The 13,149-nt window shown below is 40.9% G+C and overlaps 1 protein-coding gene across 2 annotated transcripts in view; it reads left to right on the forward strand.

Moving 5' to 3' along the window:
• LOC139687950 (leucine-rich repeat neuronal protein 1-like) overlaps positions 1–13,149 on the forward strand; it is a 778,766-nt gene that overhangs the window by 494,680 nt on the left and 270,937 nt on the right. The gene's annotated exons all lie outside the window — the stretch shown is intronic.

Here is a 13,149-nt window from a genome sequence, read left to right on the forward strand (position 1 = left end):
CAAAATAATTGCCATTGAAGCTTGGAAATGGTATTTCAAAATGGGTGTGGTATCAAATCTCTATGCAGATACGAGGGTCATCCGGAAAGTAGTACCCGTTCGTGAAATAAAGACACAAAAGTAAATATTAACAAACATAAAAAATTTTATTTGAAAGAGGATACTTTAAACTACTTCTCAACATAATCTCCAAGCAAATTAAGGCATTTGTCATAACGTGTGACAAGTTTCTGTATTCCTGCTGCATAGTCCTTCGCCGCCAGCTCATTGAGATACGCGAGGGACCCATCTTGCACAAATTTTTGCATAATGCAGATGGTGTTTAACAATTTCATGAACAATTGTTCGAGAAACATTGGGAAAATGCTCACAGATGTCATCAATTGTGACGCGCCGATCGTTCCTCACGAATTCGTCAACTGAGCTCACCAGTTGGTCTGTAATGACAGACGGTCTCTCCGAACGCTCATCGTCGTGTGTGTTCCCCTCCCCATGTTGAAGTTGCGACACCACCGCCGAACAGACGACTCGTCCATTACATTGTCTCCATACACCTCCTTTAATTGGCGATGAATATCACATGGGCGAACGTTTCTTGCATTGAGTAGTAGTAGTTTTAGGGGTTTGTAGGGTGCGTCGACAGCTATGGTCATTTTGCACCACTGTCATTACGTAAAACTTATGTTCCTTTTAAACTAGGAATAAGTAAACAAATAAATACGAATAAATATATAAATAAATAAAATAAACAAAAAAAAAACAGATAAAAAAGGAAAATGCTAAAATCAAAAGCATTAAAATTATGAGCTCCAAAGCTAAAGCTGCCCCATTAAACCGGTTGACCTTAAAAAACTTAAGACTCGGTTTATAGACCCAGAGTCATCCCCTAAAATATTTCTTAAGTCTCCCCTTATCTTCAACATGTCTCTGGCCCTTTGGTATGTTGTACATTCCGTCAGGATATGGTTTATCGTCAGGGGTTGGAGGCACTCATTGCAGCGGGGCTGTTCTTTTACCTCCGCAAAGAGGTACGAATGAGTGAGGGCAGAGTGTCCTATTCTCAGGCGCGTAATCATGACCTCTTCCCTCCGAATGCTCCGGATGGAAGAGGACCATGGGGAAACGACCGGTTTTATTGCCCTGAGTTTATTATTTTGCAGAGACTGCCAAGTCTCCTTCCACTGATGCAGGACCGAGTTCCGCAAGGCGGCCTTTACGTCCTCCATTGGAACCAAGGTGGAGTCGGTCTCGGGTTGTCGAAGGGCATCCTTCGCTGCCTGGTCAGCTTTTTCGTTGCCTCTTATGCCGACGTGACCAGGAGTCCATATAAAGGAGACCCTGTTCCCCTTTCTCTGAAGGGACAACAGGGTATAATGGATCTCCTGGACTATCGGGTGCACAGGTGCAAAGACCGATAAAGATTTTAGGGCGCTCAACGAGTCGGTGCAGATGAGGAAAGAGCCATTACTTTCTTTTATTTCTCCTAGGGCCGTCCTTATGGCTGACAGCTCGGCTGTGAAAATGCTGCAAGAAGTGTGCAGTTTTTTCCTCACGACTCCATGGTAGTGGGACACGACCGCATAGGCACATGCAGATTCTGACTTTGACCCGTCGGTGTAGACTGGGACGAAGTCAGAAAGTGAGCTGAGGACGGCACTAGAGAGCTGCTGGTATTCGGAATCGGTCGTTTTGGCTTTGCGGCGTGCACAGGCAATGAGTTTAATATCCGGCATTGGTGTTAACCAAGGCGGATACTTAGCATAGGAGACGGGGCATATTTGAGGAAATGTAAAATTTACCTCATTAATAAAATCATTAAAACGAACGGCAAAGGGCCTAGTTGCCCTTCTCCGCCTGTTAAATAAGTCTAAAAACCGTTGGTTAAAAACTATGTTAAAACAAGGGTGGATTGTCTCTGACAAAATTTTACAGGCATAGTTGCCCATTAAAATCATCCTGCGGGTTTCCAACGGAGGCTCCCCTGCGTCTGCAAGTAAGCTTGGGACTGGGCTTGTTCTAAATGCCCCGGTGGCCAACCGTATCCCAGCATTGTGGACACATGTGAGTGGTCTCAAGTAAGACTCTCGTGCTGAGGAATACACTATGGAACCATAGTCCAGTTTGGATCGCACCAAGCCTCTGTACAATAAAAGCATGGTGGTGCGGTCTGCTCCCCAAGTGGAGTGAGTTAAAAACTTTAAAACGTTGAGGGTTTGGCGACACCTCTCGCGTAACACGCGGATATGCTCCCGCCAGTTCAGCTTTTGGTCCAGGATCATGCCGAGAAAGCGGACGGACTCCACAAATGGAAGAATCCTACCCAACAGGGTTAGGGTCGGGGTAACGTGGTAACCGCGAAGACGGTGAAAGTGCACGCATTTCGTTTTCTCCATGGAGAAACGAAATCCGTTCTTTCGCGACCACTCTCCCAGTTTGTTTAGAGTCACCTGGGCTTGCCTGGAAGCGTTTGGCAGTCGTGTCGACCGGCAAAATATGGCTAAGTCGTCCACATAGAGCGATGCCATCACCGGGGCATTGATGCATTCCACCACGTCGTTGATGGCGATGGCAAATAACGTCACGCTCAGTACTGAGCCCTGGGGTACCCCGTTCTCCTGTGTAAAAGATCGGGATAAGTGCTTCCCAGTCCTTACTTTAAAAAGGCGGTTAGTTAAAAAATTTCTGATAAATAGGGCCATGTTGCCTCTAAATCCCCACTTGTGGAGCGTGTTGAGGATTCTCCATCGCCACACACTATCATAGGCCTTCTCCAGGTCGAAAAAGACTGCTATGACGTGTTGACGGTGGAGAAAGGCTTCCTGGATGAAGTTCTCAGTGCGCACCAGATTGTCTGTCGTGGACCTGCCACGCCGAAAGCCGCACTGAGCGTCGGAGAGCAGGTGACGACTCTCCAAGCACCACATGAGACGTCGGTTTACCATCCGTTCCATCACCTTGCACAGGCAGCTGGTGAGAGATATGGGACGGTAGTTGTTCGGGTCATTTTTGTCCTTGCCCTGTTTTGGGATTGGTATCACGATGGACTCTCGCCAGGCATTTGGAAAACTGCCCTCGTTCCAAAGTTGGTTGAGGGTATTTAGGACCTCCCCAATCGCAGTTTCCGGAATGTTCCGGAGAAATGCGTTGTGGATTTCGTCCGCCCCTGGCGAGGTGTAATGGGAGTCTTCGATGGCGGATTTAAGCTCCCAGGACGTGAAAGGCTCATTGTAATATTCACTTGTAGGACCTGCACCGAAATTGAGAGGGACACTCTCGCATCGCCTCTTCAGGTTCGCAAAGTCCGCGGCATAGCCCTCGTCACTGCTATTGGCCGCGAACTGACTGGCAAATATGTTGCTTATTTCGGCAGGTGAATTAACCACCCGGCCAGCAACAAGCAATGGCGAGATGACAAATGAGCCCTTGGACCCGGAGATTTTCTTCACTTTGTCCCATACCTGACCAAGCGGCGTGCGATGGTTGATGGTAGAGACGTATTCTATCCAGGAAGCCCTCTTGGCCTCCTTCACGGCCCTTCGAGCTCGCGCTCTCAGGCGGCGGTACGATGCCAGATTAGTTGCCGTGGGATATTTTCTAAAAATATTCAATGCTTTTTTCCTCGCCCGAATCGCCCGGTCGCATTCCCCGTTCCACCAAGGGACAGGAGCTCGATTAATATTCCCGGACGTACGAGGGATACTTTTGGTAGCTGCCGCCAACAGCGTTGAACTTAGTTTATCGACGTTGTGCAACGCGTCGAAACTTGCGTCGTGTTTATATGTAAACGTACGCTTGAAAAGTGGCCAGTCCGCACGGTTAATACGCCACTTTTCCGGAGGTTTTGAAATGGTGGGCGAAGAGTCTTCTTTAACGAGTAGAAGAGGAAAATGGTCACTCCCACAGAGATCGTTGTGGGTGGACATTTTCAGCTTTGGGGCTAGACTTCTCGAGCATAGACAAAGATCTATTGCTGAGAATTCCCCATTGAAGCTGTTAAACCGGTTTTTTTCGCCGCTATTTAATAAAAACAGGTTAAAATCCTCAATAAAGTTGGATAAAATTCGACCTCTCCTATTGCTTTGGGTTTCTGGCCCTCCCCAGAGAGGATCATGGGCATTAAAATCTCCCATCAAAATGAACGGCTGAGGAAGCTGGTGGACAAGGGCTTCAAGGTTCAGGCGGGTCACCGGTGCACCCTCTGGCAGATACACGTTGCATAACGTCATCCTCTCAGGGGTGTGCACCGTGACAGCGACGGCCTGGAATGGAGAGTTCAGTTGGACTCGCGAGGTGTAAAGGGCCTCACGGGCCGCAACTGCTACTCCCCCTTGGGCTCGTTGGCCACTTAGGTCATCCATTCTAAAAACAGTGAACCCCTTCAGAATACCCTTATCTTCAGCCTTAAAATGGGTCTCTTGGAGACAAATACAAGAGGGTTTAAAATCTTGGATTAAAATGGCCAGCTCCTCCTTGTGCCGATAAAAGCCATTGCAGTTCCACTGCAGAATGGAACACATTTAAAGTGTTAAATTAGAATAAATAAATAAATATATAAATAAAAGAGATGACTAAAAAGGGAGATGACCAACTCTATTGAGGTTATCGCTTGAAGCGATGTTTCCTCTTCCACTCGTTTGCGAAGACCTCAGTATCAGAGATACTCTGGTCCTCTTCAATTACCTCCGGCTTCTTTGGCTTGACTGGAGGCGGCGGGGAAGGTGTATTCTCACGCCCTTTTGGCGTGTTCCCCTTGGTGGTTTTTAGTGGGCTCTTCTTTGAAGGACCCACAGGAGTAGGTTGCTCCTTGTCCACCTTACTCTTTCCATCCTTCACCCTTTTTGGTTTAGGCACTTGCGTGGTTTCTATTGGGGATTCCTTCGGGATCTCTGTCTGCGTGGCGATGGTACACTTTACACATTGCGTGGTTGCAACGGAAGCAAAGGACCGGGAGAAAGTTGGAGCGATTAGCGCCCTGTATTTTCTCCTCGCTTCCGCATATGGGATTTTTTCCAGTGTTTTTATCTCCATGACTTTCCTCTCTTCTTTCATCTTCGGGCAATCACGAGAGTACACTGGGTGTGTACCCTCGCAATTCACACAAAGAGGTTCCGAAGAGCACTCTTTATCCTCGTGCGCGTCTTTGCCACAGCGCGGGCAGGTGGCCTTGCCCTCGCAGCGCGACGCGACATGGCCGAACCGTTGGCATTTGAAACAACGCACGGGATTTGGGATGAATGGCCTCACTGGTACCGATTCATAGCCCACAAACACCTTGTCGGGTAGTCTATCACGCGCAAACGTCAAGATCACGGAGGTGCTGTTTACGTTTTCTCCGTTGCGCCTTGTGGTGAGTCGACGACAATCAGTCACTCCCTGAGAGAACATTTCTCTCTTGATTTCTTCGATGTCCACGTATAGAAGGTCGTAGTGACTGATAACTCCCCGACAGGTGTTAAGAGTGCGGTGCACCTCCACCTTAATCGGAATGTCATGGAGCGTTCCCATAGCAAGTAGTTTTTCGCTCTGTGTGTCGTTCAGGGTCTCTATAAGTAGTGTACCATCCCTGAGCTTCTTCACGCTCTTTGGGTCCCCAGGCACAATCTGTGATAACACTCTGCGAATTAAGAAGGGAGAAACCTTTTTCAAGGTCTCACCTTCCTTTGCACAAGACATAATTAAATAGCGCTTACATGCGCCGATACACTTTTCTCCCCCGCCGGTGTCCGGACGGGATCTTTTTAGTGGTGGAAAGGGTTTTTCGAATTTAATCACTGCCCTCACTTCACAACTGGCGGCGTTCTCAATTTTTTTAAACATTGTAAACAATCACAGAAACAACACAGGCAATGCTAGCGTCACGCAACTTGGCTCAGAGAAGGCAGACAAGCCACTGAAGCTATCTGACCTCGTCCAGCGGCTACTCGCGTCGTCAGCACTTCATGCGGCACGAACGGGTACTACTTTCCGGATGACCCTCGTAGTATTATTTTATAGTCAGCAACAGTGAGCGTCATTTGCAATGTATAAATGCCTCTAAACACATATAACACTAATTAAAGTAAAATGTTTATCCCCGACTTACCATTGTGGTACTCATTGAAGGGATTTTCTACGTATACTGTGATGTCACCTTTTGATTTTATTTGATGCTGCGGGTTTTATCAGAAATAAAAACATTCATTTAGGGGGTATCCTCTGAAATATTTAATAGTAAAACGAAAAATATATACCATTTAATTTTGTATGCGTGAAACTTATATCTGCTGGAGGCTTAAATTTTGAGAGGGTACTTGGCCTTCCAAAATGAGGGTGGCGAAGAATTCAAAAGAGAAATATTTTCCCCTCCAGGCCTATTACTTCGTTGGGTGTAATATAAGGCTACGTATTCATGTTATCCATATGGATTCTAAAAGATTCAATTTTTAGAAATTGTGAGCGAATACCACGTGTAGTTTTACATATATTTTACTATCCCAATCATATTACAGCCTTGAATTGCGAGCTTTACACTTTATCGCTCTCTCGATGGCTGAAACTAAGTTAATTAGGTTCTTTGAATTCCACTTCTTTGAAGGAAGATATACCACAATGACAATAATGGGTAAAACAATTGGTGGGAAAGTAAGGGGTAGTTGAGACTTCGAAACAAGCTTTAGCTTGCATCAAATTGTTTCAAGCGAATACTGTTGAGCGCAACCATACTGAAGTTTATTGCTTTATCTAGAGTAATTCATGGCTCCGGCAGAGATAAAGATATTTTAAGAACTTATTTTCAGCCCTCAATGAAATATCTTCCATAGCTCAAATGCAAATGGATGGAATATTGTTTACTGATATTTTCATGGTAAAAATATGCTTTATCCCCGTTAATACTAACGTTAGAATATTCCCTTTTTACTGTGGAGTAATTTTAGTAGAAATTATAGGAAAAATTATTATTATAAAATAATGTACACGTTGGACTATTTCGATTTAGTCGATTAAGTGACTCGTTGGGCTTCCCAGCAAAATACTTGAAAACTGCCTGAATAACACTCCCCGCGGGTATTCCGTCCCTGAGATCGACTTATGGGGTCTATTCCCGCTTCATGAGTTAGAAATAAATCTTATCGTTGAATCAGATAATTAGAAAGGAGCGAAGAAAATAAGGTATTTAAAAAAATATATATTATTGTGAAAATTATTTAACTATCTGGAGGACAATTTTGGGTCAAGGGTTCAATGAAGTAGTCGAAGATCTAAAAGGTTGCCAACTACTGGGCTAGCTCATCATGTCTAAGTACTTTTTTCCTTCTAATGTATGCCAGTACGTGTTCCTTTTGTCTCGTACCGTACCTTCAACCTTGAGTATCACTTTTACGTAACAATATCTTTCCGATTGTCTTCATCAGGTTATTCTATTTCCAAATTAAAATAATTTTTGAATGAATAATAAACCTGACAATGAAAAGGAGCGTCGGAACCCGGGTCGTGTCTAAAAAAATACTATGAAATTACAAAGTTATAGTTTTTCATTATTAAACGAATCTATTCCATAAAGCCACTCCTCAAGCAACTGATTTTATTCAAACCAATTGTTTCCAGATGTTGCGGATAAGGTTTAAACTCTTGTTTTATTGTATGAATCAGGATTTCCGTTCGCTGTCTTGAGTTCTTTAGCTACCAATGAGGGTATTTTGGGTAACTGCTACATTAAGAGCTACTTTGTATGAAAGCTACCCACTGCTACTTAAATTTCACGAATGAGCGTTTTCGAATCAAATAATGCGGTAGATTAACACTCATTACTTTCAATACATTTTAATCTCTATTTTAGACTATCTTTAGGAATTAGTTGGCAATACCGGCTATTTTAGCTCAGGTTATTTCCATTTTCCCCTAAAAATGTTTCGCAATCTCTGTCTCTATTCGCCAAAATTCATTAACGGTTCATTTGGATCTCTAAATTTCATAATATTGATATTTTCCATATCACCTCTATCATCCATGACCAACACTTCTGTCTGACGTTCATTATGACGGATAAGCTGTCTGTAGCATCCGCATTGAGAATGGAACACCAAATAAATCAAGACGGCGTTGATCAAGGGTACCCAGAAATTGAGTGAAGTCATGTTTTCATTTACCTTAGCAAACTTCTCCGAACAAAATAACATTAATGCCGGTTCTAAGTGCCTAATGCTACTTCCAAGATGAGCACACAGAGTTTACTGGATAAAAACTAGTTAAATATTTTTCTGCAGACAATCTTTCTTGTTCCCTTTCAAAAAACTGTGGAAATTATTAGTATTATTATAATTTCCTTTTTTGCTCTCTACACAATTCTTGTGGTTCATATATCCCTAGCATTCCGATAAGGTTATCGTATATTTCATTTTCGTGTTTCTCTAGATAAATTTTACTCCCACTAAAAACTGTGTATCGAATTTCTTCTGAACCACAATGCGTCGACGGGAATTAAGGATATGCATCTGCTATATTGTGAATTTATAATCAGCTGACTGCGGTAACTTTCAGCAAGCTAGCTGCAGTGACGTAATATCCACCGCTGTTGGTTACATTTTGCCAGTGGTTTAGATAACCTAATTTTTTTTCTCTAAATTTAGCAGTGCTGCAAAATTGTATCAAAATGCAAATGCACACTCACGATCCTACCCTTTATCACAATAGATATCTAAGGCTCTAGGTTGCCATAAGATACATGCGGGAATGGCAATCCCTGTCCTCATGCAAATTTGGAATGGTAAGCATTTTCTGGTCCCCCTCTCCCTCTGCATTCTCTCTATCGCATACCCTCTCTCCTACACCCGTCATTCTCATTCCTTGGTTCGTCACGCCTCGTTTAACGATTCCGCGTCCCAGATATCTCTCCCTCCTCCACACCCATGTTTTCCTATTCTTCTGGCAGCCCCAGCTAAATATTGTAAAATCCCGTCAGCGTCGAATGCGATTACTCGGAAAGTAAACGGCTTTGCGGCGATCTTGGAACCCGTTCTTTTGGACTGCCAGACGGGAACGACAGTTTTGGAAACTATTCTTGCGCCTCTTTATTTTTTTGTTTATTTCTGTGTCCTAATTGTGTAGAATCGTGTGTATTGCCAACTATCTTGTTAGTCCATTGCTTAGTTTAGCGAATCTATTAAATCCTGGCCTTGTAGAAAGGTGTATGTATCTGAATAAGTTTCACTGAAAAATCAACTATAAACCCGTTTTGGCATTCATAGCAAGGCAATATTATGTTCATATGCAAGGTTAATATATAAATCTAGGAAGAAATTTCTTCTATTTGATGAAGAAATTTAATCCTTAATTCTATGTGAGTACAAGTAATTTAATGCATGTTAAATCTTTTGTAAGATATTGGTATTTATCTAAAAACTTTATTTTATTTTATTGTTTTAATGTCCTCACGTATCTGGTAGCCTGTCAGTTTCTAGAATTTTGAAAAGCCACTTTAATTAATCAGCATATGTTCCTATGCCAATACCACTAGAGTGAAATTGATAAACATGCCTAATACAAGAATCTCATCTAGCTTGAAGTGATTAATTCGAGTTTATTACTCCTGTCTTATGAACGATGAATTCAAAATCAAAACAGTGTCCAGATTTTACCCACAACTTCATTCATTTCATCGTTGCTACCCAAAAAAATGCAAAATTAGTTTCCATTGATTAGTTTAAATCTTGAGAAAAACCATTAATAGCACAGAAAAAAAGTCTTTTGTAAGAAAAAAGAGTTTAAAATGAAAAATAAATCTTAAAATTTAAGGAATTAGATTGTCTTATACGAGTTTGAAACTAACCAAAGTTTTTGCTTCAATATAACAGTAGTTGATATGCCGCAATCACGTTTTGTGCTGGATTCACATTCTATTCACACAAAAGGCACAGAGTCAATAGAAAAACGACTGTCGACGGATAGCGATTGAATTGTGTGCATAAAATGTTGATTGATACGCTTCTGTTCTCGTATGCTGCAAATTATTTTTCACCATTTGACGCCATTTCACAACTTGGAATTGTGGAATAAATATTCTTTTACTCTTACCTTCTAAACTATTTTACTAACTACCTTCATTGTTTTGACACTATAAATGTTTTTAATTATTAAATACCTGTGTTATATGTCGATTTTATAACTTAATTGCTATTATGTATGAAAATTATTTAAACTATTTGAATAAATTCCATAGAAGAGAGGGTGTTTAAGGTGACTTTGAGAGGTAGAAGGTGTGTTCTAAGGGCATCTATGGCAGGCGTTACGGAGGTGCTCACATGGATCGGAGATAGTTTTAGTGCATTGATAGTTACATCAAAATTTCATGATGCAGGGCAGATTACTCTAAATACTATTTGAAAAAGCTCTACTTGGAAATACTTACGTCTGGATTCCATCTTTTACAAAACAGACTTAAAAATGCCACGATGTGGTTAAGAAGAATGATTTTATATTTCCTTAGCTTTACACCACTCCGATCATAATTTAGATATTTGTTACGTAATTGGTTTATGTTCAATTAAAGTTCTACTTTATACAATACCAAACCTTAGAATTGTAATTGCATCAACAGCTTTCTGAAAAATATGGGGACGTGAAGTTGAATAGCTAGAAATACAATGATTGTTCGAGTGTCGTGGGGGATCAAAAGTAAAAACGACGAAGATGGTACTTGTCCGAAAATAGACCCCTAAATTTCAGGCGTTTCAAAATTAACTGTCTACGAACTGGCTATTTACGGGAAGAGAGAATAATGCGCACTCTCCAGAATGTGCCTTTGGGTTTATTTCTGGATTAAGGGAAATGGGCGTGTGGAGACGCCGAAGCGCCGTATCGCTAGCCAAGTGTCGGTCTTAAACCAAAGGGGGGGGGGAAGAGGTAGAGGGAGGCGAGAACAAGGTAGGAGGGAGGTGGGGAAGAAAATAAATGTGCGTGTCCCACGAGGACGCAAGACGTCAGGCTATTGTTTACCCTTAGAATTGTTGGCTATTTTTTGCAGTTTTAGCTTTCCGAAAAACTCAGTGAGTGTTTTGGAATGATTCAGGTTTTAAGTTTTGCCTACGTCAATCCCTACAAAATCCGCCACAGCTATCCTTTTGAATACATTGTCCAAATTACTAAATATTTTTCCATGGGCAGAACAAGGCGACGTGATATCGTCTTTTCCGCCGTAATGTCTCAAGTTATAAATGGGCTTCGGAGTTTAACAGAAATACACGAATGAGACTGCATTTAAAAGAAGAATATTGAGGATCGGATTTCGGGAAAGGTTGTCACGCCAGAATTGATAATTTACTAAAAATCATTGTGATATTTTTTTATTTTCTCATTCAGAGAGCGAAAATGCAAAAAAATAACATTATTAAAAATTTTGGTATGTTTAGTGTATTTTACGGTTTTTATCGGCAGTGTTCTCATGAACTTCATGAATATTTATTGAAAAGACAACTTTTTTTGTCACTTGTGAAGAATTATGCTCTTTGCAATAGGTAATATAAGATAAATACAAGTATGTGAATAATATAAATACAGATGTATAAATATATATATTTATAAGTATACATTTAAAAATATATTTCTGATCAAACTCCTCATTTGAAAGTCAGCTGCATTTTAATTTCTTTTGACTAATTGTTAAGTAGTTAGTTTTCATAATAGTTCATATATTTGGCGATTGTAATAAGGACAGTAAACGATAAGCAAATCGATGGTTGCATTTAGCAAGTGGCGAATATTCCCCAAGAGTGTAAGTTATTGGAAAAATAACTACCTTTGAAAATAGTAAGGCTGGCTTGAATATCCCTTTATTTTTCTGGACGACATTATTTCATGGTAGCAATAATGGTTTCACTTAATTAGTGGAAAGATATAATATTGCTGAAAGTAGTCATTCGTCAGAATATTTTTTCTGCACTTGGTTCACTAAAAAATAACATTTTTCTTCCTAGACTATCCCCCGCTAAAGATAATGAAGCATATCTTGACTTTGATAACATCATTTATTGTGACTTAATATTAATTCTTGATAATATCAGCACCGCATGCAAAACTACGGGGAAAATAATGTACTAGTCCATTAAAATTATTCAACTTATTGAGACAATCATTTTCCGGGAGCATTTAAAATTCTTGTTTGTTTTCAAAGATGTCTCGTGTTTTAAGGACCGATAATATTTGTTTGGCCAATTTAATTTATCCAAAGTTGACGTTTAATTTTTATAAGGCTCTAATTTAGTGCCTTAAATGCAAATGTAAGGTAGTTAAATCGTCTTAATTTAGATATTTTACTCATGAATTTTTCATTATTCATATATTTTGCCATTCGGTTTTGGAGTACCGTAAATTCAGTATGCTACCAATAATTGCCAACGTATCCACCCTTTTAGTCGCCCAAGCTGATGATCCGGGTTCGATTCCCTGCCGACGTCTATTATTGCCGAACCCGGTGGCGGCATGGTAACGTTCTCGCCTGACAACCCTGGTGCTTTGACGGGTGAGAAGATTACGCCGTCGCCACCTTTAGTCTAGCCCGTTCATGTAAGTTTCCACCTAGGCCATCAGTGTTTGTGATTGTCTTCTATGTTATGTTTACGGGATAGGTGGAATAATAGACTATGTAGTCTCAATCTCATCCCAATAAAGACGTTAAATAAAACAACTATGTTCACCACCCCATCCAAATGAGAGTTTAGCTATCTGCTAATGATAATGTACATGTGTTATTGTCAAATTTATAACAATTGTACTTCGCTTGTTGCCACAAAGACACGCTTATTAGGGTTTTCATGATGCATAAATTCAGAAGTTTCTGGAAATTATGATAAAATAAATGAAATTGCGGGAATCATAACCATGGATGCAAGAAGGAAAGAAAATTGAGATAGAAATTTGATTCGTCTTTTCGGAAAGTCAAAAGAGGTAACATAGATCCACACGGTATGCATCGGACGGATTACTTGTTGCTCAATTGATTTTCAGACCACTTAAGTTGGAAAAATAGACACTGAAATAAAATCCGTCGCTGATATCTGAGCCCAGGTTTTCTTATTAGAACGTCGGTACAAAAGCTTTCTTAACAGTCAGTTGACATTCAATCCGTATTTGGATATACAATTTTTGCAATGCGAACAATGCTTTCTTTTTCGTAAG

The sequence above is a fragment of the Hetaerina americana genome, unplaced genomic scaffold (genome assembly GCF_022747635.1).
Source record: "Hetaerina americana unplaced genomic scaffold, ioHetAmer1.1.p SCAF_2, whole genome shotgun sequence".
In the NCBI taxonomy this organism is placed as follows: Eukaryota; Metazoa; Arthropoda; class Insecta; order Odonata; family Calopterygidae; genus Hetaerina; species Hetaerina americana.